Raw genomic sequence first — 25608 nt, forward strand, 5'->3', positions numbered from 1 at the left:
TAATCACTATTCAGAAAAATTATACAGATAAATTAAGTACCCATACTTCAAAAGTAGTAGATACAAAAATTGTATGTAATTTAGAAGGGAAATATTCCTCAGCTGAAAAAATGGGGTGACAATGATGATTTTTAAAATAAAATAAAATAAAATAAAATAAAATAAAATTATTTGGACCATTTATATACTGTTCGTAGTTAAGCAAAACTCTTAAGCCGTTTACAACATAGGTTAAAACATCTTAAACAGTAAATACCAAAACAAAAAGGAGAGAATTTCTACATTCTATATAACGTAACTAAATAGAGCATCCTTATCAGCATCAAAATAAACATTGCCAAATAAAAATCAGCTGCAAAAAATGCAAGGAAAATCCATTAAATCCACTAAATCCAAGCAGCAAAATAACTAAAAATGAAATTGAGCTAAAAAGTATAAATTTCACCTTTTAAAAAAACAACTGATTCGCAATGAAGCAAAATAAAATCAACTCATTCTTTTCTACCACCATACATGATTCCCAATCCTTCTTCTTGTGACTGCTCAAGGCAGCTAACAATAAAAAAAATTAAAACAATATTTAAATGACAATACGAAATATCATATCTGATAACAGTTTGCTGGGGAGAGTACAGAGGGTTTTACCACTTCCCTGATGTTTCAAAGGCCTACAATAGGCATGGGCAAACTTGGCCCTCCAGATGTTTTGGGACTGGACCACTGACCTCTGGTCCTGGCCTACCAGAACCAATAAGTTTTAAAGCACTGCCTGAACAAAAACATAGGTTCAGTAAAATCAATAGGTTTGCACTTCCCTGTCCAACTCGGAGCCAGGAGCCAGACTGAATGGGATCAAGATATTCAGATTCCTCCAGGAAAACCTGGATCTATGCCATCATGGCATGCTCAGACACCTTTGAGGCCAAACATTACTTAATTACATCAGAGCTGGTTTCTTCAGTAATGGGCACTTCGGTAATGCCTTCTTCACAACAGTGGGCATGACACTATCTCTCATTAAGGCATTAGTGGCGGTTGCTGTTTAATTAGCAAAACTCAACTATGCTGCCTTAAATAGCCAGGAAGAGCAAGGCTCAAATGTGTACAGCCCAGGAGCCAACTCCTAGGGGTCAAGGTCCCTTTGCCCCCCCCCCATTAAAATATTTGAGGGGGCTGATCCCCCCCTAAGGTTAATGGGTATTGCCTTCAAATGGTGTGCGTGCCCTGCATCATGTGATTGATTCTACGGTGGGGGGCTTATCTGATCCCTCCCCCCAATATTTTAGTCAAGTTGGCAGGCCTTACCTGTCCAAGAATCCTTCCCACATCCTTGGGTGTAACAAAAATATCCAAAGAAATCCAGTAAGGGGGAATGCATCCATCAGAGGTCACATAAAAAGCACAGTCCAAGTCCAAGTGGATGTTTGTGATTTTATCCCCAAAGCGTTTCACCAATGAATCACAGTTGGTTCAAGGCTCCTTGCCACACAGAAAAACGTACTGAATTACAGTGAGCCTACACGACGGTGGAAGAAAAAACAGAATCATTTCACCACCTTCACCACCAGAGGAAACATTCCAGAGCAGTTTCCCCCCCTTGTTTAGTTGGATTCCATACCAATTTTCCTCCTCTTACTGTAGCGCTCCCCATTTCATTGCCCCTAGCTCTGTGACAGAGGGACGCGGGTGGCGCTGTGGGTTAAACCACAGAGCCTAGAACTTGCCGATCAGAAGGTTGGCGGTTCGAATCCCCGCGATGGAGTGACCTCCCGTTGCTCGGTCCCTGCTCCTGCCAACCTAGCAGTTCGAAAGCACGTCAAAGTGCAAGTAGATAAATAGGTCCCGCTCTGGCGGGAAGGTAAACGGTGTTTCCGTGTGCTGCTCTTGTTGGCCAGAAGCGGCTTAGTCATGCTGGTCACATGACCCGGAAGCTGTATGCCGGCTCCCTTGGCCAATAAAGCGAGATGAGCGCCGCAACCCCAGAGTCGGCCACGACTGAACCTAATGGTCAGGGGTCCCTTTGTTGTTGTTGTTTAGTTGTGTCCGGCTCTTCGTTACCCCATGGACCAGAGCACGCCAGGCACTTCCACTGCCTCCCACAATTTGGTCAAACTCATGATGGTAGCTTCGAGAACACTGTCCAACCATCTCGTCCTCTGTTGTCCCCTTCTCCTTGTGCCCTCAATCCTTCTCAACATCAGGGTCTTTTCCAGGGAGTCTTCTCTTCTCATGAGGTGGCCAAAGTATTGGAGCCTCAGCTTCAGGATCTGTCCTTCCAGTGAGCACTCAGGGCTGATTTCCTTAAGAATGGATCGGTTTGTTCTTCTTGCAGTTCATGGGACTCTCAAGAGTCTCCTCCAGCACCATAATTCAAAAGCATCAATTCTTCGGTGATCAGCCTTCTTTATGGTCCAGTTCTCACTTCCATACATCACTACTGGGAAAACCACAGCTTTAACTATACGGACCTTTGTTTGGCAAGGTGATGTCTCTGCTTTTTAAGATGCTGTCTAGGTTTGTCATTGCTCAGTGATCCCTTCATGGATCACTGCCTTGCCGTGGCGAAGGGGCTGGAATAACTCAGAGAAGCTATGAGCTATGCCATGCTGGGCCGCCCAAGATGGACAGGTCATAGTGGAGCGTTTTGACCAAACGTGATCCACCTGGAGCAGGAACTGGCAAGCCACTCCAGTATCCCTGCCAAGAAGACTCCATGGACAAAGACAACAGGGGTCCCTTTACCTTTACCTTTTAGCTCTGTGATAAACCATGAAGCCACATGGCTGATGTCAGTCAGGACACTTGTGAGTCTTGTGTCAACCACCCTGGCCACCTCACCCTCACCATTTCTGATATTAACCAGGAGAAAAGGGAAGAAGGCTGTACAACCAGTGCTGATGGCCAGATCGGCGTGGATCAAGTCGCTGCTGAATCAGGCATGCCTCTTTTGTCTTAGCTGCTCTTGGATTGCCTAGTGGCTCAGCTACAAGATCGGCAAGACCTAGTGCTGCTTCTTTTTCAACTTGTATAATGCTGGCACTATTAACATTCTTATTAAAGTTGCATAGCAATGTTGATGTCAGGGACTGGGCAGAGAAGGAATGGTGGAGGGAGACCGCCTCCCCCTCCAGGGAAGAGGAAGAGGAAGGCAGCATAGATTTACAACAGTGGTTTGAGGGAGGTAGCAGCTCAGAGGCAGATGAGGGGGAAAGCTGGGAAATCATGGGAGAGGAGGAAGGGACAGAGCAGGAACAGCTGGCTGACACGTTATCACTGGAAAGCATTCAGACCCAACATCTCCCAGAACCTGGTGAGCCTTAAAAGTAGGAGAGCAAAGGGCTACGAGACTTAAAAGTAGGAGAGCAAAGGGCTACGAGAAAGTGGCAGCCATAGGGAGTGGTGGTGCTGCTGATGAATGAAGAAGTGGAAGAGAAGCGGGAATGGAGATTTACTCGGAACAATGCCATTATTCCAAGAGGCTGCATTCCCAAACCTCTCTCTGTAAATAGTGAATGAAAGCAGATGGTAAGGACTTTTCCTTGTCTTATCCATTCCTGGCAACCTGCCATGGGGGTTGGTTTCTCTGCTGCCTGACAGTTAATAAATCAGAACGTTAGAGATGGTTCTCAACTCACTGCTCTCCTGTGGACAACTCTACCAATTCCATAAAGTCTCTGCAAGTTTCTCATTCTCTTGTAAACATTTTTTTTTATGCCAACTTGTTATGCCTCCCTGTCACAATTTGCAAAACAGAACATTATCTATAAGCGGGACAGTTAGGTAATTATAAACTCTGGATTTGAAGAAGGTCCCACTACTTATAATGCATATTACTTCACTTCAAAATGTGGTAAGACAGCTCATCCTTAGAGTGGTCATATGTCCTAATTTACAGAGGAAAAAAAATTATCTGCTGAATGGCTGTCTGATCTGTTCAGTTTAAAGATGAAGAACCATAAGAAAGGAGAACAGGGGTGTTGTAGCTGCCCATCAACAGTTACATCTAGACAGCTGACTGAGAAGCACACAGGTCACTGGGTCAGAATCTCTCTCACTAGGGCCAGATGTATTATATCCCTATTTAAATTACTGTACAGTAATTCTTTCTAAATTTGTCTACACTATTTTATATGTATATCTGGAAATTTGATGGAAACCAATATCCTTTTTTGGAAATGCATAAATACTCATCCTGTAGAGGGCGACTCTGGTCCAAAGTCCAGGATCTTGTCCTAATGGCACAACTATCTAAATTTTATGAAATAAAATAAATGAATGAATGACTATTAGCCTGTGTTGTGTGTTAAGTGAGTGAGGAGTAACTTCATGATAGAAGAGAGTTTTGTTTTGTTTTTTCAAGAAAAAGCAGGTACAAGATTTGGACCAAAAAGTGACAAAGTGAGGGCTGTTCTTTAATTGACATTTCTCCCTTTCAAACAGCCATCTCCTGAAGCTGCTTTTCATAAAGAAAGAAAGAAAGAGAGAGAGAGAGAGAGAGAGAGAGAGAAAGAAAGAGAGAGAGAGAGAGACATCCTGGCTTTGAAACTTTCTGCCCCATTAAGTTCACCTAGAACCCCCTTTTTTATTTTCCTTCGCCTTTCTGGTCTACGTTTTTTAAACTTTGCTTTTATCTGGTGATGTTGCTTTTCTGCTTTGTAATGATTTGTCACTTAGTTCATTTAATCCGATTATGGTTGTTTTCAGTTTGTACTGGGAGCCATGCTGAGAATTTGTATTGAAAAGTGAAACACAGAAACTAATTACAGACATTCAGTTGGGCCTTAAGTGCATGCATGTGATTGTAGGAGATTTGGGTGGATCATTCCCAGTAGGGGAAAAAAAATCTTCATTATTGTTTTTCACACACCTCATCTGAAGGCAACTATATAGTTTGCCTACAATCCCACGCATGCCTTTCCTTGATATCTCGTTCATTTTCTTGTTTTCAATGCCCAAAAATTTAATGGCTGCATAGTATAATGTTAACTACCCAAATGGCTCCTGAAAGAGGTACAAAATACAGTCACGATGCTACAGTTTCAGATCTTATATAAGAAAGATTGTTGCTCTGTTATTATGTTGGTAGCTTATAAATAATTCCAAAACTCTCCACTGATTTTGCACTTCCTCTCTTCCTGTCCTGAAACACCAAAACATTCCCGTACGCATTGTACAGGAACAGAAGTACTGGACCATACAAAGCAAGCTAAGGCAGAACCCTGCGTTTCATCACGTCACCGGGCCCAGGAAAACCTTTGAGCGTGCAGTTTGTCTTGATCCCTAGAAATAATGAGAGTGCTCCCTTGTTTAGGTGTCAGTCAGGTTGGCTTCACAGCAGCCGATAGATCTATGGTGACTTAAACGGGCTGAGGATCTAATCCGTTGTCTGCAACCCCATCTACAAAGCCGTAGGGAGAGACACATCACCTACCACGGCCTTCCTTTGAAAAAAGTGCATCGCTAGCTTGGTCTGCAAGTCTGAACTGGCCACAAGGGACTTATCGCAGGAATGTCTGCTCCACTAAATAAACTACCTTTTGACAAACATATCCATGCAGTACTGTCCTCAGAACTATCCAAATTTTCTCCTTAAATAGTTGCGAGGAAGGTGGAATTTATTTCCCCACCAGCATTTTGTCTTATGTGATGCAGTGGCTGAAATTTAATATGGAGTGGGTGCAGCTTTTTGGAAGAGAAAATAATCTTCCCCTGCTTATTGTTGCAAGAATGGGGGGCCCTCTGGAGGGGTAAAAAGGGGAGAGGATAAGAAGGGAAAGTCCCATTGCTCTAGCAAGAGTTAATTATGCTGGCTGTCAGCCACTATTGGACAACATCCTCTGAATATTACTGTTATCATCACTAACCATGGGCAAGCAAACAATATTTTTCTTTTAAAAAATGGTTTCCTGAAAGCGCCTTGTATCTAAATACAAAAGAAACACACCCAAAGAAATATATATTTAAAATACTGATCTTAAAAATCAGAGAGAAGAATTAATTTCTCAGAATAGGGAAGTTATGGTGGAAAGGGGCAATCTCTCTGGATCAAGGAGCAGGCATACAGGTAAGTGTTTGTTTTCCTTCCTCTTGAGTCTATCTCTATCTCTGTCTCACACACACATACAGTGGTGCCTCGCAAGACGAAATTAATTCGTTCCGCGAGTTTTTTCGTCTAGCGAATTTTTCGTCTTGCGAAGCACGGTGTCGGAAAAGTTTTGGAAAAGCTTCAAAAATCACCAAAAACCTCAAAAAAGGCTACCACACCGCGTTCTATGAGTTGCTCCTCGAAGTCAAGTCGCAACTGTATTAACGGTGTTAAGAAAAAGGAAACAAACTTGCAAAAAACGCAAGACGTTTTTGTCTTGCGAAGCAAGCCCATAGGGAAATTCGTCTTGCGAAGAAGCTCAAAAACCGCAAAACCCTTTCGTCTAGCGAGTTTTTCGTCTTGCGAGGCATTCGTCTTGCGGGGCACCACTGTACACACAAGACAGCTGGCATTCCATGATGTCTGGTGATAGGAATGGGGTCAGCCCAGTTGATTCATTCCAAAAGCCAGTACAGTGGTACCTTCAGGTTACAGACGCTTCAGGTTACAGACTCTGCTAACCCAGAAATAGTACCTCCGGTTAAGAACTTTGCTTCAGGATGAGAACACAAATTGCGTGGTGGCAGCGGGAGGCCCCATTAGCTAAAGTGGTACCTCAGGTTAAGAACAGTTTCAGGTTAAAAACAGACCTCCAGAACGAATTAAGTTCTTAACCTGAGGTACCACTGTATGCCGACTGCAATAACGGGTTCTGCGTAACGTGGCAAGCAAAGCACCAGAGTTGGACCGGGTTCAAATTTCCACTCAGCTATGAATCTATGAACTTGGCCCAGACCTCCCACCCAGTTGAATCTATGTCACAGGTTTGGGGTGATGAAAAAATGGCAAAAACCGTGCCTGAAGGTATAAATGAAGCCTATGCCCTGCAAGTTCCTGGCAAAATCATTTCAGTCTTACTGTCAACTTCTTTATACTCATTTTATTTTAAGCAAGTAATCAACAGACCTACTTTATGCTCAAGTTGCCATGTGACAAACAGATACATGCAAACGTGGGCAGGTCAATAATCTCAAAAAAACCCCACAACCCTTTTATTTTATTTTTTGCAAAGTTGAACTGTTTTCTACCCATTTGAAGCCCAGGACACAAAATCTATTCAAAGCTCATAGCATGCTGGCTGAAGGAGGGGGAGGGGAAGAGGTAGGTGTGTGTGTGTGTGTGTGTGTGTGTGTGCAGAATAGCTTTGGGCTCTAATGTTAGCAATTAATCTGTTACTGAGGATCAAGGACAATGGATTATTCTGATGCCAGCACAGCAACAGCCATATTTCCACTTCTGGGAGAGAGAGGAAATACACACATTATGGCAGAAGTAAGGCACATACAGACATCAGTGTGCAACGTTCACGACTCTCAAACTATTCAAACTGCACAGCAGTTTTTAAAGGTTCCAGGTGAATAATAAGAGTAGCAGCAGCAAAACATCCATCTGGCTTATGGAGTCATATTTTCATGAGGAATGCAGATGGCTGGGCTCTTTGAGCACTGCACAGAAGGCACTGCAAAGGTTTTGCAGAAGTAGACCCTTGAAGGGGAACCGCACAACAATGTTTTCAGTCATCACCAAAGAGAGACTATGGGGGTACCATGAAATTTCTATGCCATCCTTTCAAGAACAGGTCTATGAAAGCCAGCGCAAACAGATAGGCCCCCCCAAAGATCAATATTTTTCTTTCTTTTTCTTTTCTTTCTTTCTTTTTAAAAAGGGGTAGTAGTACACCATTTTTTCTGGCTATTTATTTATATTTTCAAATTAGTTAAAAGGCTATTTATTTATTAATAACCTTTATGTCTTGCCTTTCCTTGAGGGAGCTCAGTGTGCCTGGGCTTCCCATCGCAGAACTGCAACACTTAAGGCTAATAATAATAATAATAATAATAAGCAGCCCATCTGACTGGGTTGCTTAGGTTCAACAGGTTTCTGGTATCATGACCCTTCAGAACAGGTCATGACTGAAATAATAAATTAGTAGGTTCATCAAGTGCCTGATTTGAGCCTATTCCTTTCAAACTCAGGAGGTGCTGCTGCTGGTGAGACATAGAAACAGTGGATGCCACCCCTGTTTGTTCATTTCAATTCTGCCTGGCAAGCAAGGAGGATGCTCTGATCCCACAAGGGAGTAAGGCAGCACCACGGAGAGCTCCACAGGAGCAGGCGATGCCAACAAGGGTTGGAAGTGATCTGAGGACTTTTGAACCTGTCTCCCCTCCACCTCTCCAATTTACACATCTCCATGAGGTGTAACCAAGATTTGCTCTTGGCTTACCACTTGTGGTTTGTCTAGGGGAAGCAAACCACGAGCCCAAATGGGACAGAATGCTAAGCAAAAGCACATCTTAGCTTCTGGTCGTGCAGAAGCACCAGGAGTGCAGAGAGAAGCAAATTGGCTGTAATTTTTTGCCAGCATGTTGCATATTCATCTTTAAGCCACAGGTGAGCTTAACTGTGACTTAAAGTGACTGTGAACCAGGTCAAAAGACTTCAAAGAATCGAAGAAAAATGGGAAAACAGGGGCCAATGCATACAGGGACAATATAACGTGTATGGCATGTCTGCTTTGTGACTCTTGTGTCATTGGAAGATTACAAAACCTGGTTATTTTTTGGGGGGGGGGGGAATCCTCACCATGCCTCCCCCAAAAAATTTCTAGCTTTCTCCAAAATTCCTTATTTTGCCTGAACAAGAACATCACTGAAAAGGTGGGTCAAATTTGATAGTCGGAAGCCCTTTGTTTGCTAGTTTTAATGAAGCTCTTTTTAACTACATAACACAGGCATGTGTGAAACAACAGCCTTCCTTGAGAAATGTTCCTAGCTAGCCCAGTCACAATTTTTTAGTTTTCTATCAAACCTCCTGGGTGTTCTGCCTCAGTAAAAGGTAAAGGGACCCCTGACCATTAGGTCCAGTTGTGGCCAACTCTGGGGTTGCGGTGCTCATCTCGCTTTATTGGCCAAGGGAGCCGGCGTACAGCTTCCGGGTCATGTGGCCAGCATGACTAAGCTGCTTCTGGCAAACCAGAGCAGCGCACGGAAACGCCGCTTATCTTCCTGCCGGAGCAGTACCTATTTATCTACTTGCACTTTGACGTGCTTTCAAACTGCTAGGTTGGCAGGAGCAGGGACCGAGCAACGGGAGCTCACCCCGTTACGGGGATTTGAACCACCAACCTTCTGATCGGCAAGTCCTAGGCTCTGTGGTTTAACCCACAGCGCCACCCGCGTCCCTTTCTGCCTCAGTAGAAATCTTCAAAATCTTATTTTGACCAAAGGTTGACAAACTGACCTAGAAAGAGCACAACGTGTCCCCCCATCAGAGGTGCCAACCTTCCCCTAACATCTCACACACACACCCTGCCCCAGGATGTCTATATAACAGAAATAACTTACAATAATATGTATGGGCTATTAACTTTTGTAGGGTTACTTGTGAGGTTGCACAGTATATCTAAAAATAGCCCTCTGACAACACACTATAGCAGGGGTCCTCAAACTTTTTCAGCAGGTCCATTGTCCCTCAGACCTTTTGGGGGGCCGGACTATATTTTGAAAAATAATAAGGAACGAATTCCTATGCCCCACAAATAACCCAGAGATGCATTCTGAATAAAAGGACACATTCTACTCATGTAAAAACACGCTCATTCCCGGACTGTCCGTGGGCGGGATTGAGAAGGCGATTGGGCCGGATCCGGCTCAAGGGCCTTAGGTTGCCTACCCATGCACTACAGTGTGGCTAAGGAACTTAACTCATTTTCAGAAACACCTGAATGCCAGAGTCAATTGTCGCTCTCCATTTGACAAGCATCCAAGATCAATAAATATTTGCTGCTTTTTACCAGTGTGATAGGGACGCGGGTGGCGCTGTGGGTTAAACCACAGAGCCCAGGACTTGCCGATCAGAAGGTTGGCGGTTCAAATCCCCGCGACGGGGTGAGCTCCCGTTGCTCAGTCCCTGCTCCTGCCAACCTAGCAGCTCAAAAGCACGTCAAAGTGCAAGTAGAGAAATAGGTACTGCTCCGGCAGGAAGGTAAACGCCATTTCCGTGCGCTGCTCTGATTCGCCAGAAGCGGCTTAGTCATGCTGGCCACATGACCTCGGCCAATAAAGCGAGATGGGCGCCGCAACCCCAGAGTCGGCCACGACTGGACCTAATGGTCAGGGGTCCCTTTACCTTTACTTTACCAGTGTGCTAGGCTACTGTGGAAAAAAGTGTCATCCCTCATTCATGCAAATATACTGAAGTCCTGTTTGAACATTATTCTGTGGAGAAGTGAGAGAGGCAGTCTCAATTCCTGAGCTACATGCATTCATTTCAAAGCTTCCGAAAACGTAAGGTTCCCCAGTGGTGTGCATGCGTCTGCACTCATCTCAGATATACCCAGATCAGGAGCTTTCTGCCATTCCCTTCCCCCTTCACCTAACTCCTAAACAGGGCTCGAAGGGATCCCATCCTTCTGCCATGGCCGCTGCATGCTTCCGAAAAGAAAATCCAGTTTAAAATGCAGTAGCTGAAATGTGGCAAGAAATGCAAAGCTCTTGACAGCTGCTTCTTGCTTGCTGGAGGCCTGGGGTGCGGGGAGGGAGATGGGAGAAATGTAGCAGAAAGTCTCCCAGCTCAAATAACTGGAAACCAAATTATAAAATTAAAATGGGTAGTGGTGGAGGAAGGCAAGTCAGCAAGGGGTTAAAAGAATGTAATCTGTGCCCTTGTTTGATGCTGCTCCCCCCCCCCCTTCTCTCTCTTTAATACTACACTACTGGGGAAATGAGCTGCAAGACTTGCTTTCTGCTTATTAAAAAAGGAAGGCAGAAACTGCTTAGGCAGCAGCTGCTGCAGGACTCTGTTGTTAGTAGATAGTAAAGACATATGGAGATGAGTTTCAAACAGTATCAGTGGAGACATTTACAGGGAAGGGAATCATTCTGCAAATGCCACATTTTCAGCTTGTAATTAAGCATTCATCTCTTAGGTCGATTAGGAGCAGGGAGAGCAGAATTAGCAAACAGGGAGGTGTTGGTCTAAGGAGCCACAAAAGGATTTGCTTTTAGGTGGCAATTTAGGGGGGTTTTGAAATAAAGGATAGCTGGGACATGTAATAATGGGACATCTTCACATCAGCTTTAAAAACAGTCTAAAATGTGAAAATCATGGAAGATTTAACTCAGAATTGTTATTTTATTATTTGCGATATTCACTTTTCAGGCAAAACTCACAAAGCAGTTAACATAAAATTTGCAGCAGTACTAGTTGTTTAATTTATATGCCACTCTTCCTCTGATGGAGTACAGGGCCGTGCAGAAAATGATAAAATGCAACGCAGCAGTAATCAGTTACAACAACCGAACTAGCAATAATAATACAATAAATATAAATTTAAAATATATAGTAAAACAACAGAGACAAACTATATGGTCTTCTGGTTTTGTTTTTTAAGCTAGATCTCTTCCCTGCTAAAACAATATGTTTTTTGAGTAGCCTTGGGGTGGGTAGTTAAGGGAAATGCCACCTCAGAAGGAATGTGTGGAACTGGGTGGTAGGCGACTCACAAGCCATTTTATTTTACTTTATTTTTAGAAATACTTATATACCACTGTTTCATAAAAAATATCAAAGCTGTTAACAACCATTATACAGTGGTAACTCTGGTTGCAAACAGGATCCGTTCCAGAGGCCCGTTCGCAACATGAAAAGCCCACAACCTGAAGCGCCATATCTGAGCACTACGGCGCATGCACGAGCGGCGAAACCCGGAAGTAAACCTTTCCAGTACTTCTGGGTTGCTGTGGGACGCAACCTGAAAAAACGTAACATGAAGCAAACGTAACATGAGGTATGACTGTATATACATAACCTTTCAAGATTATAGTGTACCAGCTAACTACAAAACCTCTCTTTCCACAAGACAAGATGCCTCTGAGGTGGTCTAATGGTGACAGCTGGCGGACAACTTAACTGAAGCTAAGAGGTCTGAGGTCCATGACAATGTGGCCCCATTCCGTTCCCCAGAAGCCAACCGGACTGACAAGTAAATCAACAGTGGTGATGGAACAGTATCTTCCGCCAGTTACTATGAGGCCTAACCTCAAAAAACAAAGAGTATGCCTAGCCACTCTGGGAATTTCATGCTTGAGGTGATGATTTTTGGTTTCGCCTTGAATGGTTTGCCTCGCTAATGTGGTTGTGAGCTTTAAAATGCTTTTGCAGCCCATTACAGTGGTACCTTGGTTCTCAAACTTAATCCGTTCTGAAAGTCCGTTCCAAAACCAAAGCGTTCCAGAACCAAGGTGCGTTTCCCATAGAGAGTAATGCAAAATAGATTAATCCATTCCAGACTTTTAAAAACAACCCCTAAAACAGCAATTTAACATGAATTTTACTATCTAAAGAGACCATTGATCCATAAAATGAAAGCAATAAACAACGTACCGCAGTCACACAATCAATCAGTAGCTGAACTGGGTTCCACACAGTCACAAAAACAAAACAAAAAAGCCGCAAAAAAACAACAACGCAAAATAAATAGCTAGAACAGGCAGACCTCAACGTAACACTCAAAGCAGAAGTGTGGCACTCAAATTGGAATTGTGACACTCAAATTGGAAGTGTAACACTCAAAACGGAGCACGTTCGGCTTCCGAAAAAAGTTCACAAACCGGAACACTCACTTCCGGGTTTGCAGTGTTTGGGTCCCAAGTTGTTTCAGTACCAAGGCATTTGAGAACCAAGGTACCACTGTAGAAGGAAGCTAACCCATGATGATTAGCTCCAGTGACACTTGCTGTAACATTTTAAGCGGTCTCCCCCCCCCCCCCGGGAATAGTTGTTTTCAGACTCCTGAATGGGGGTCAGCAAACTTTTTCAGCAGGGGGCCGGTCCACTATCCCTCAGACCTTGTGGGGGGCCGGACTATATTTTGAAGGGAAAAAAAAAGAACGAATTCCTATGCCCCACAAATAACCCAGAGATGCATTTTAAATAAAAGCACACATTCTGCTCATGTAAAAACACGCTGATTTCCGGACCGTCCGTGGGCCGGATTTAGAAGGCGATTGAGCTGGATCCGGCCCCCGGGCCTTAGTTTGCCTACCCATGCTCTTGAAAGTGCCCTGGTTTTTCTACTGCTTTCCATGTAATATGAAACCATCGTCTCCAGGTAGAAGGATTTTGCGGGACTTTGAAAAACCTGTCAAACTTCTTTGCTAGGGATGAAGATGGGATTTAATAAATGAGCATGTGCACCGCAGGAAACCAAGCTCCGGGAAAAATTAGGTCAAGCCTAGAACTTGTAGCAAGCCAAACAAAAAAAGAAAGAAAAGAAAATCTAGTTCAGAATGGTTTACTAGCTGTAGTTGGCTTGTTTTCACTGCCATGGTGTTCACACAGGGAATTGGCTACCAGGAAAGAAGAGCAAAAAGTTATTCCAAAATGTAACTCTGAAATGTAGTGAGAAATGTTATCTCATTACGATTCTGGAAATACTAACATGGGACTAGTGATATGGTAGTCTTTCAACAACATGCGATGCTCAGCTAAGACAAGTAGATTTTTTTAAAAATAAAATAAAATAACACAGGGCTCTGTAACAGGGGAAGAACAGAGAGAGTGAAGCTTAATTAATATTTGTTGAAAGTTGCAAGATTCAGCAGCGAAAGAGGAATATTTAATATAGTGTACTTGTTTCCCCCTCATATGAATGAATGCATTTTTCAAAGAGGATATCCCTTAGTCCCAGCATGTGAATATTTATATATACTTTGTGCCAAAATCCTGAGATATACAAAAGGGTTAATTTAAAAAATACCCTCAGAAACCAGAGAACTACAGGTACTCCTGGTACCCTGGCACATGTAATATTTATGACATTCATACAACTTTAATTTTTTCGTTTTTGCCTTAGAAAGAAATAGTACAGTTTTCCCCCCAAGCACATCACTGCAGAAAGTGAAGCTCTTGTTAGTTTGGAATTTTCCTTTCCATTCCTTTCCTTATTTCTTTTTTTTTACCTGAAAGGAGTCAGAGCTAGGAGGGTTTCGACAGTAGAAAGAATTTGCAGCCTTCCGCCTTTGGCTTGCAAATACTTAGAAACAACCATACGAACTGTCCGTATGATTTTCAAGAACTTAAGACAAACGTAATATCCTACACTAATCATTAAGTTCTGGATAGTAATTATTTATGTTGTCAAACTTTCAAATGGTGAATTGAGTTAGTTGATCCTTTACAGAATGCTCACAGAATTTATACACATTGCAGTAGCGGCTGCAAAAATTGCAATAGGAAGTGATGCCTATGCCACTGGTTTAAACTGGTTCAATATTCTCTCCTTGTCCCCATGGAATCCTGGAATTTGTAGTTCTGTGAATGGGGTGTCTGTAATTCGTAACATTCTTACAAATTTTCAGGATTAATTGGGGGGAAGCCATGGCAGTTAATCTATTATAAATGCTATATTACTGCAATAAAGGTAAAGGTAAAGGTACCCCTGCCCGTACGGGCCAGTCTTGCCAGACTCTAGGGTTGTGCGCTCATCTCACTCTATAGGCCGAGAGCCAGCACTGTCTGCAGACACTTCCGGGTCACGTGGCCAGCGTGACAAGCTGCATCTGGCGAGCCAGCGCAGCACACGGAACGCCGTTTACCTTCCCGCTGGTAAGCGGTCCCTATTTATCTACTTGCACCCAGGGGTGCTTTCGAATTGCTAGGTTGGCAGGCGCTGGGACCGAACGACGGGAGCGCACCCCGCCGCGGGGTTTCGAACCGCCGACCATGCGATCGGCAAGTGCTAGGCGCTGAGGTTTTACCCACAGCGCCACCCACGTCCCTTTATTACTGCAATAGTATAGAACAAAACAAACTAGTAATTTTAGCACATTAAAGAGATGGATTTAGTGTAGCCATCTTCCTCCTGGTGTTACTGTAGTTTTCTATACAGTACAATGGTACCTCGGGTTAATTACTTAATTCGTTCCAGAGGTCCGTACTTAAGCTGAAACTATTCTTAACGAACCCAGAAATATTACCTCGGGTTAAGAACTTTGCTTCAGGATGAGAAGAGACATCATGCTCTGATGGCACATGGCAGCGGGAGGTCCCATTAGCTAAAGCGGGAGGTGCTTCAGGTTAAGAACAGTTTCAGGTTAAGAAGGGACCTCTGGAACAAACTAAGTACTTAACCCGAGGTACCACTGTACATTTCAAAAGCAGGGCTTTTTTAAAGTCGAACTCAGTTCTGGCACCTCTCAGGTGGCCACCATTGCCATTATAAGAGAACAAGGGTGGTGTTCATTGTTCCAGCACCTCTTTTTCAAGAAAAATAGCACTGTTCAAAAGTATAATGTACTGTAAGTGCAACAGAAGAACACAGCATACAACATGAATAGAGATGTAATCCACTGCTTAAATAAAAAGATTTTATCCTTAAAATTTAAGACATTTGCTCAGTCCTTTTCAGAATAATTCAAAATAATCTTTAAAACTCTCTTTGATTGTGAAAGTAACACATTTACTTTATAATAATCAATACATGGCTTCTAGCTTTTTAAAAAGCGATCTTTGTTCTTATGGTCAATCTTACTACTAATGCAATCCCAGCATTTATCAATTTATTCATTTGCTGTTAGTACCATTTGCATTCTCCACTTACTGGTATGTAGTGCTCTTTCTGCTAACAACATATATGAAATGTCTTTCTTATATTCAGTCATGGCTGAACTGTCCACATAAGAGAAAACAATGGTTCTAACACAATCTCACATCCTATAGTTCTTCCGAACTTCTTAAACATTTTCCTGCCCCGCCCCTTTAACCAACTGGCAGTCCAATCACATTATAATTTCCATTCTTTTCCTGACATTTCCAGCAATCACTAAAATAATTCTTATTTATTCTGTTTATTCCCTGTGGTGTGTTAATATCAGCATACTGATATCTTCTCTTACATTCATACTTAGAGATACCTGTAAGATTCCCCCCCCCCAACAAGTTTTCCCTTAGCACCATGAGGATATACATTCTTTCTCATGACTTGCCTCTTTAATCATGAATTCCTTCACCTGTTCAGGTTCAGTATTATATTTAAGCAGCTGCTTATATATCGTTGACAGCAAGCAATCCATATTCTGCATTAGTATTAGTATTTTCTTACCTGCTGATTAATTCTTGGATAATTATTTACAGAAGCTCTCATTTGAAAGTATTCATGATGATAGAATTTCCTTCTTTTAAACTTCCTTTACTTTTTGAACACACTAGACTCATTTGTTAAAATCAATTATCTTCTCTTACCTCTTTATCATTATTGAGGCTCAACAGCCTTTTGCATTCATCCCAAATTCTGAACCAGTTTGAAATCAATTAATTTTGTCTTGTATATTTCATTCTAACTTTGCTCTCACCCTGCAATATTTTATGTAATGGGACCTTCACCAAATTTCTCTCAAATAATGTGTGCAGATCTGCCATACATTCTAAAAGCTAATTGATACAGTTAGCAGTGCAATATCACCTTTCACGGAGAACTGTTAAGCCCCTCTTTCTGTCTTTTTCATCATAATTCTCCCTTTTTTATTTATCCAAATGAATTCCAGCACTGTTAGTGTTGCCATCCCAGTGTGTCAGATTTTTAAAATGTATTCCCCTTTACTCTTGGTTTTAATGTACTTATGTGGGGTTTACTTTCTGTGTGTGTGTGTGTATGTGTTTGTCACTTTGGTTTGCCCTGGGCAAAACAAAGTGACTGAGTGACTGACTGACTAACTAACTAACTAAATAAATAAATAGTTACACTGATATTCTAGTTGATAATCACAGAAAGTTTATCTTGGTTAATATTATCATTGTAACTGTCGAGATTCCTCTTAAAATGTACAAATATAACTTTCCCCCATTGTGATATGTGTAGTGTACATTATTTATGTAAATAAAGACTTGTAATTGTTTTCATCATATTGGTAATCACTGGATTTTTTTAATCAATAATTTCTCCAATTAAATTTCTCCTTCAATTGTTTTTCTAGATTTCTCATCGTTCTTTACTCCCAAAATCCTTTCCCCCTTTATTTAACTTCTTATCCTGCAAGAGACCTAAATTGTGTTTTAATTGACCCAGTGGGTCTTAGGGAGTTACTTTATGTACAGAGAAGCAATTTATATGCCTGGGCTAGGAAGCTCTTCGGAGTTTAGATCAGCCCCCAGTTCTGAATATCAGATGTCATCCATTAGCCCTACCTGACCACTTCCTGAGCAAGTGGGGTGAATGACTGCCAATCAGATGAGTCCAAGCTCAAAAGGCTAGCTAATCTTAAGGACTTATCCACACTTATCTTTTGCCTTGCTCTTTCCTTCCACAGCTCTGAGCTTTAATGCTCCATGTCCGGTTGTGTAGTTTGTTTGCCACGTGCTTTCACTGCAAAAACCCACTCTTTTGTGCTCAATCTGATCAAACATCAGTTCGGGGTTGCTCCCGAATTGAATTGGTTTGCTCCAGTTCAGCTTTAAAGAGCAGGTTTTTTTTCCTGGGGGAAGCTCTGGAGCAAAAGAAAAAAGAAAGAAAAAACCATGCCTGTAAAGAGTGGAGGACAGTCAACTGTGGAAGCAGAGGGCCTTCTCGGTAGTGGCACCCACCCTGTGGAATGCCCTCCCATCAGATGTTAAGGAGATGAGTAATTAGGAAACATCTGAAGGCAGCCCTGTATAGGGAAGGTTTTTAAGGTTTGAATGTTTTTATATATACTGGAAGCCGCCCAGAGTGGCTGGGGCAACCCAGTCAGATGGGTGCGGTACAAATAATAATTAATAATTTTATTATTATTTTGAGCCCTAACTCAACTCGCACAGTGTTGTCTTGAGAATAAAACTGGGTTGCAAGATCCCATGTATACCATTCTGAAGGAAGGATATAAATGTAGTGAGTAACATTTTTTGGCTCACTTTGACAACTATCCCAAGGTTGTGTGTATGTGTGTGAGAGAGAGATGCAATAGCAATTAATTCACTTATGAATTATGATAGGGTTTCTATACAAATAGAAATATTGGTGTATATATATATCCACACACTCAAGTAAATAATATCTTAGATTAAGTATATACATAGATGTAATTATACACATATAATTTCCACTCTAAGCATTTAATCAATACTTTAATCACCAGCAATTAACGGAATTTACGGGCCATATTATTTTCAGGAACAAGATGAACCCACTTTCCCAGTGATAATTTCTAGGGTTAATTGTTGCAGCTTATTCAATGCAATCTTCTCCACCAGCTTTATTTTATCTGCCAGAACCACCAATAGGCTGTGATTAGCATAAATTAAACCAAATGAATTCTGTGGGTTACTAAATTATTTCACTCTGATCTCCCTTATTTATTTATTTTAAACATTTTAAGATTAGTGATAGTTGAATAGCTCGATGGTGAGTTTCCTTAAGCCTGGGGTTTGAGAGCTGCCTCAGCGCCCCCTGGGGAGGGGGAAATAGGGTGGCTGAGCTCCTGGAAATGCCTGGAAGATGGGGAAAATATAATACAAGTGCTGTGTAAAAAGCTGTAACTTGATCTTACCCATCTCCAGTTGTTCTTGTGGGATTGTGCTATGAGGCAAGTAAAACAAAAGCATATCCTCTCTCACCTGCTGTTGATTCCAGGATTTTGCACGCCTCCTGGTAAGGCATCCTCAGTGAGATCCCTCAAACGGGATATGCAACTCCATTTTGTGCAACTCATGTTGCCTCAGTCCAGTATACCTGAAGGAGCATCTCCATCCCTATCGTTCTGCCCGGACACTGAGGTCCAGCTCTGAGGGCCTTCTGATGGTTCCCTTACTGCGAGAAGTGAGGTTACAAGGAACCCGGCAGAGGGCCTTCTTGGTAGTGGCGTCTGCCCTGTGCAACGCCCTCCCATCAGATGTCAAGGAAATAAACAACTACCTGACTCTTAGAAAACACCTGTTTAGGGAAGTTTTTAATGTTTGATGTTTTATCGTGTTTTTAATATTCTGTTGGAGCCACCCAGAGTGGCTGGGGAGGCCCGGCCAGATGGGCAGGGTATAAATAATAAATTATCACCACCACCATCATCATCATTCCTTCTTCCATGCTCCATGTGAAAGGCAAATGTTATCAGGCATTGGCAAATGCCTAACCTCACCATTCTCCAGAGCTGAATTTGTTCTAAGCTGCCACAGAGGAGGTAAGAATATGTTTGTAACAGCTCTACAACAACCACTGTCTACACACTGTTGAAGACATATGCGAAGGGTAGCAGAAGAAGAAGAAGAAGAGTTTGGATTTGATATCCCACTTTATCACTACCCGAAGGAGTTTCAAAGCGACTAACATTCTCCTTTCCCTTCCTCCCCCACAACAAACACTCTGTGAGGTGAGTGGGGCTGAGAGACTTCAGAGAAGTGTGACTGGCCCAAGGTCACCCAGCAGCTGCATGTGGAGGAGCGGAGACGCGAACCCGGTTCCCCAGATTACGAGTCTACCGCTCTTAACCACTACACCACACTGGCTCTCTAGCAGAGAGGGTTCAAGGTGAGAACCATGCTATAGCTTCTGTTGAGCTATAAATGTTGCTGAGAGTACGTTCAGCAGAATCCAGGACAGCCAGGAACATGAGAGTAGTAGTATCTGTGGCCGCTGATGTCCCTACATGCACCTATGTACACTTGCAAAAGTGTACTGGCCACAAACTCTCCCACTGATATGTCAAGGCAAAGTCTAAGAAAGATAAGAGATTGTGTGCAGGCTTGATTTGCATCAGATTCAGTCTGCAGCATGTTATACTTTAAAAGAAAATGGTATGAAAATGATGTATCGTTGGTATTTAACCTCTAGCAAACTAGCTAAAATATATAAGGTAAAGGGACCCCTGACCATTAGGTCCAGTCGTGACCAACTCTGGGGTTGCGGCACTCATCTCGCGTTACTGGTCGAGGGAGCCGGCGTACAGCTTCCGGGTCATGTGACCAGCATGACTAAGCCACTTCTGGCGAACCAGAGCAGCGCACGGAAACACCGTTCACCTTCCCGCCGGAGCAGTGCCTATTTATCTACTTGCACTTTGACATGCTTTCAAACTGCTAGGTTGGCCCAGTTTATTTCCTGGGGTAAAATCCTTAAAAAGACCTCAACAACTTCAATCGTAAAAAAAGGTTAACAACTTTGGTTGGCCCTTTGGTTGGCCCTCACGGTCCTTCACTTCATCAAATCTGGCCCTCTTTGAAAAAAGTTTGGAGACCACTGTGTTAAGAGCACCTCACTCTAACCAACTAATCTATTCGGGAGATAAATGGAAGCTGGGCAAACGACTTGAATTTCTTGATGGGTGGTGGGTGGTGTTTTTGGCCCCTCAGGTCTGGTTAAATTCAGAAGATGGGTGCTGTTAAAGCTTACTACCTTCTCTTTAAAGTTAAACTGTTGCTGACCAAAATATTAGATTTTTTTTTAAAGGCAAAAACACTCCTCCCCGCCCTCATGCCATACATAGTTCTGTTTCTGTTTCCCTCCATCTTCTGCATTCACAGTAAAAACATTTTTTTAAAAAACAAAACTATTGAGTTGACAGTGTTAATAAAAAATAATGTCAAAAACACATCTTCTCACTGTTTTCTAGAGTCTTGTCATCTCAATGATTTCACAAGATAGCTGTCTGAAGTGTTCCAACCAGAAATCAAGTGCATATTGTCAGAGCAGTGACAGTTTTTCCTCACAGATGCTCTGAACTGAACTGTGAAACAGTGGATAGAATTAAGAAGAGTATAATGTAAATAAACTGCTCTTTTTAACCCTCAAATAATATGTGCATAATTAGTTCATATTTGCAGGGGTGCTTTGTTTCTACAATACTTTGGACTGAATTATTTCAGCTTGTGCTACTATGGTAGAGATCATTTGAAAGGATAAATATTGTGTTAAAAGATTTAATAATAGCAAACACTCAGCATGTTCACATTCACTAATAGGGCTGTGCATTAAAAATTAAGTGTCATTATAATTAAAACAAAAACAAAAAATACCCAGCACTGCAATTGTTGTAGTTTTAATTTTAAACAAAAAAAGGATGAACAGGATTTTAAAAGCAAAGTAGCCAAGAAAACAGACAAGGCACATCCATATCACAGACTGATATGCATTCAAATAGCCACCCCTCCTTTATTGGGAAGGCTGGGGGCTGTAGTTCTACTAAGACCCCCTAGATCCTTTTCACATGTAATACTGGCAACCCAGGGACCTTCCATCTTATATTTGCATACCTGGGTGTTGTTGTTGTTTAGTCGTGTTGTTTAGTTGCTGGCCACAAGACCCAGAAGCTGTATGCCAGCTCCCTTGGCCAATAAAGCGAGATGAGCTTTGCAACCCCAGAGTCGGCCACAATTGAACCTAATGGTTAGGAGTCCCTTTGTTGTTGTTGTTTAGTCGTGTCCGACTCTTCGTGACCCCATGGACCAGAGCACGTCAGGCACTCCTATCTTCCACTGCCTCCTGCAGTTTGGTCAAACTCATGCTGGTAGCTTCGAGAACACTGTCCAACCATCTCGTCCTCTGTCGTCCACTTCTCCTTGTGCCCTCAATCTTTCCCAACATCAGGGTCTTTTCCAGGAAGTCTTCTCTTCTCATGAGGCGGCCAAAATATTGGAGCCTCAGCTTCACGACCTGTCCTTCCAGTGAGCACTCAGGGCTGATTTCCTTCAGAATGGATAGGTTTGATATTCTTGCAGTCCATGGGACTCTCAAGAGTCTCCTCCAGCACCAGAATCCAAAAGCATCAATTCTTCGGCGATCAGCCTTCTTTATGGTCCAGCTCTCACTTCCATACATCACTACTGGGAAAACCATAGCTTTAACTATACGGACCTTTGTTGGCAAGGTGATGTCTCTGCTTTTTAAGATGCTGTCTAGGTTTGTCATCACGCACACCTGGCTATTCCTCCCTAAGTTCTCCCTAAGAACTTTACATTTGTCCTTACTGATTTCCATTTTTGTTAGTTTGGCCCAATCCTTCCAATTTGTTAAAGTCATCTTGAATCCCGATTCTGCCTTCTGCGGCATTGGCTACATCTCCCATTTTGGCATCATCAGCAAATTTGATGAGCATCCACTCAATACCTTCACCCAAGTCGTTTATCAAAATGTTGAACAGCAATGGGCCCAGGACATAATCCTGCGGCACTCAGCTTGTGTAACTTTTTTCCAGTACGACGAAGAATCATGAGTGAGCCCTCTTTGGGTTCGGTCAGTTAACCAGCTACAAATCCACCTAACAGTTACCTCATCCAGCCTACATTTTACCAGCTTCCTTCAAAGTATATCAGGGCCATTCTGGGTTAGGAGAACATGAGTGGCGATTTGGTATACAGTCGTACCTTGCTTTGCATCCAGGATCTGTTCAGGAGCCCCGGACGCTAGCCGAAAAGGACGCTGGGCAAAGTGCTGCGTCTGCGCATGCACACGGAGCGGTTTGCGCTTTTGTGCATGCGCGAAGCGTGATTTAGTGCTTCTGCACATGCGCGAGTGGCAAACCCAGAAGTAACCCGTTCCAGTACTTCCGGGTTTGCCGCAGACGTTTGCCGTAATGACTGCTAGACGAGGCAGACGTTCACAGAGGTATTACTGCACTTTGGGAAATCAGTGTTTTATTTACATGAACCAGTGCTCATCTTCAAGTGGTACAGTAGCTGGCACACCTTCACATGTCTCCTATCCAGATGATTTATTGTATGACACATCTGCACTATAATAATTCAGATGACATATGAACGGATGCTGTCCACTGCAAAATTCACAAGGGCTGTTATTTGTTGCCGTTTCTTTGTATTTTGCGGCTTCTTTTGTATTTTGTTACCTGTGATGAGAACTGTGCTTTGATATTTTTATCTCATTTATTTTTGTGAGTCACTTTGGACCCATCTTGATGCAGAAAAGTGGGTTACAGAAACACAGAATAGTAGAGTTGGAAGGGACCGCAAAGGTTGTACAGTCCAACCCCCTGAGATGTAGGAATCTACGCTAAAGCATTCATGACAGGCAGCCTTCCAACCGCTGCTTAAAAACCTTCAAGGAAGGCTTGAATAGAATGGAATGGAATGGAATGGAATGGAATGGAATGGAATAGAATAGAATAGAATAGAATAGAATATGTGATTACACTTCAGCTATTGGGCACATGGGCAACTAAAAGGAATTCAGGCAGATGGTTACTTATGTAATTCCTGTACTCTAATCATGTTACACTGGCTTATGTGTAGGAGTTTCATGTCCACATCACCAAAGCACAAAGTAAAAAAGGACACTGATTTGCATATGCTAATTTACATGTCTAGATTGTTCTTGGCATCCGTCTGTTTCAAAAGACAATGGAATGCGCCTCCGGGGGTGAAGTCTTGTCTTCCACCAGATTTGTCTAGATACAAATATAGTTATAACATCTATAATTTAAATAGAAATATACAACATCTCACAACAGTGAGGTCGACTGTGGACAGGTGACCTGACTGCCATCCTTGTTCTTGTGTCACATGTAGCTGCACTTTTAGAAATATTACCCTCATCATCTTTTTGAATTCATGTAAAGCTATTCATGTACGAGATCAGGACAACTGGATTAAATGGTCAAGCTTCAGGAAGCGTATTCCAAATAAAGGAATTTTTTTTAAAAAAAATCTGTTACACAATATTTGCAATGGTGTCTGGTACAAAACATGCATTCCACGTCACTTGAGAAAGCTGCCTTAACCTAATCAAGGCTCAGATGCAAACATATTACCTCTCTTTGACCCTGTTTACAGATTATCGGACCCTTTTTAACATTGTTACACACAATGCGATCTGCCCTAAGTAAAAGTCCATACAGATCACCGGCTACCATAGCATCCACCGCGTATTTTAGCCCACATTTGCTGTGTAACGAAGTCCACCAAGATGTGGGGAAATTGAAAGACTTTTCACACTAAATTCCAGTGAGGAAGTGCTAAAGAATTCTTAAAATGTAGGGGAGGGTGGGAAGAAAGGATTCTTACTTTTAGTTACTGTATTTTTCGCTCTATAAGACGCACTTTTCCCCCTCCAAAAATTAAGGGGAAATGTGTATGTGTCTTATGGAGCGAATGCAGGCTCCATGGCTTCAGCGAAAGCAATGTGAAGCCAGGAGAGCAAGACTCTCCTGGCTTCAGGGATAGCTGCCCGAAGCCTCCGGAGCACAGTGGGAGTTCCCGCTGCGCTCCGGAGGTTTCGCGTTGCTTTCCCTCTCTGTGCAGCGCCCCTTCAGTGAAGCGGGAGGAGAAATGGAAGGGGCTCCGCTTCTCCTGCCGCTTAGCTGAAGGGGCGCTGCACAGAGAGGGAGAGAATTTTTCTTCTTCTTCTCCCCCTCTAAAACCAGGTGCATCTTATGGTCAGGTGCGTCCTATAGAGCAAAAAATCACAAGCGTTGCCGATAGCATTTTTGGAACATTTACACTCCTGCAATCCAGATAGAGCACTCATAGGTACAAATGACACTATGGCTTAAGGTGGGGGGGAATTGACATTTTACAAATGAGTTACAACTGAGCAATTGTTGCATTAGAAATTATCTTGAAAGGTGATCGTTGAGACAAGCTAGCAATGAGGTGGTTCTTGCGATGCGGGAGGGCTTTACAACGGGACGAGGCTAATTTCAGTTTTAAATTCCCAGACGGAAGACAGATCTCTGTTCAGGCTTACATCAGATATTAGTACTTGTCCTCATTCTCAGCAGAGAACCCCAACCCCCACCTCACGCTTTTCAGGACGGCACAATTGTTATATTCTGCCGAAGCACAAAGAGTTAAGGAAGGTAGCAGAGGCCAGCTTGATAGTCCTGAAATACCTCTTATTTTAGAAGCTCAAAATTCTTATCTAGAATAGCAATGGAGGGGAGGGGCCACAATGCGGCGCAGAGAGAAATTTAATGAATCTTTGCAAAACTAAAGCTGCATAATCTGCTGTATTTCAGTCAGTCTTTATCCTCAAAATCCCAGATCTTTGTTTAAGCTATGAACAGACTATAGAAATCAGCTCACTGGTCTCTCCTTATTATCCCTGCACAAATCAAATGAAGCCTTTCCAATAGAGCAGATAAATATACACACTCCATTCGCGAGTGTGCACACACACGAGGACACGGCTGTAGCTAAAAAGAAGCTAAATGTGTCTAATGCCTTGCTCTGTCTCCGGGGAGCACCGTCGTCTCAAGGAACACACAAAACCTCACAGCTGAGCACACACCCAAACTTACGCTTGTTTGTTTTGGGGATTTCCTAAAATAACAAAGAGCAAAGACCTCTGGCATCAGTTCTGATTTATAGCACTGCCCTAGGGAGTTTGTAAGACAGTGAATCACCACAGCAAATATTTGGGTTCATCTCCATCTTGTCAGGAAAACTTGAGAGAGTCCAGTACTGACAGCATTAGAATGTTATCTTCAGTCCTTTTATTAAAGGTACCAAACAACCTTTGAGTAAGCTGGGACGGAGACACAAGG

The 25608-nt window shown here is 42.6% G+C and overlaps 2 protein-coding genes across 7 annotated transcripts in view; both read right to left on the bottom strand.

Moving 5' to 3' along the window:
• LDB2 (LIM domain binding 2) overlaps positions 1–25608 on the bottom strand; it is a 233241-nt gene that overhangs the window by 76600 nt on the left and 131033 nt on the right. The gene's annotated exons all lie outside the window — the stretch shown is intronic.
• The window catches only part of LOC308484922 (uncharacterized protein), a 119202-nt gene continuing 103822 nt past the window's right edge, over positions 10229–25608 (bottom strand). Inside the window, exon 2 of the mRNA XM_081020214.1 lies at positions 10229–10281. The gene's annotated coding sequence lies outside the window, so the exon portion shown is untranslated. The remainder of the gene's footprint in view (positions 10282–25608) is intronic.

The sequence above is a fragment of the Podarcis pityusensis genome, assembly GCF_964106645.2.
Source record: "Podarcis pityusensis genome assembly, chromosome: 9".
In the NCBI taxonomy this organism is placed as follows: Eukaryota; Metazoa; Chordata; class Lepidosauria; order Squamata; family Lacertidae; genus Podarcis; species Podarcis pityusensis.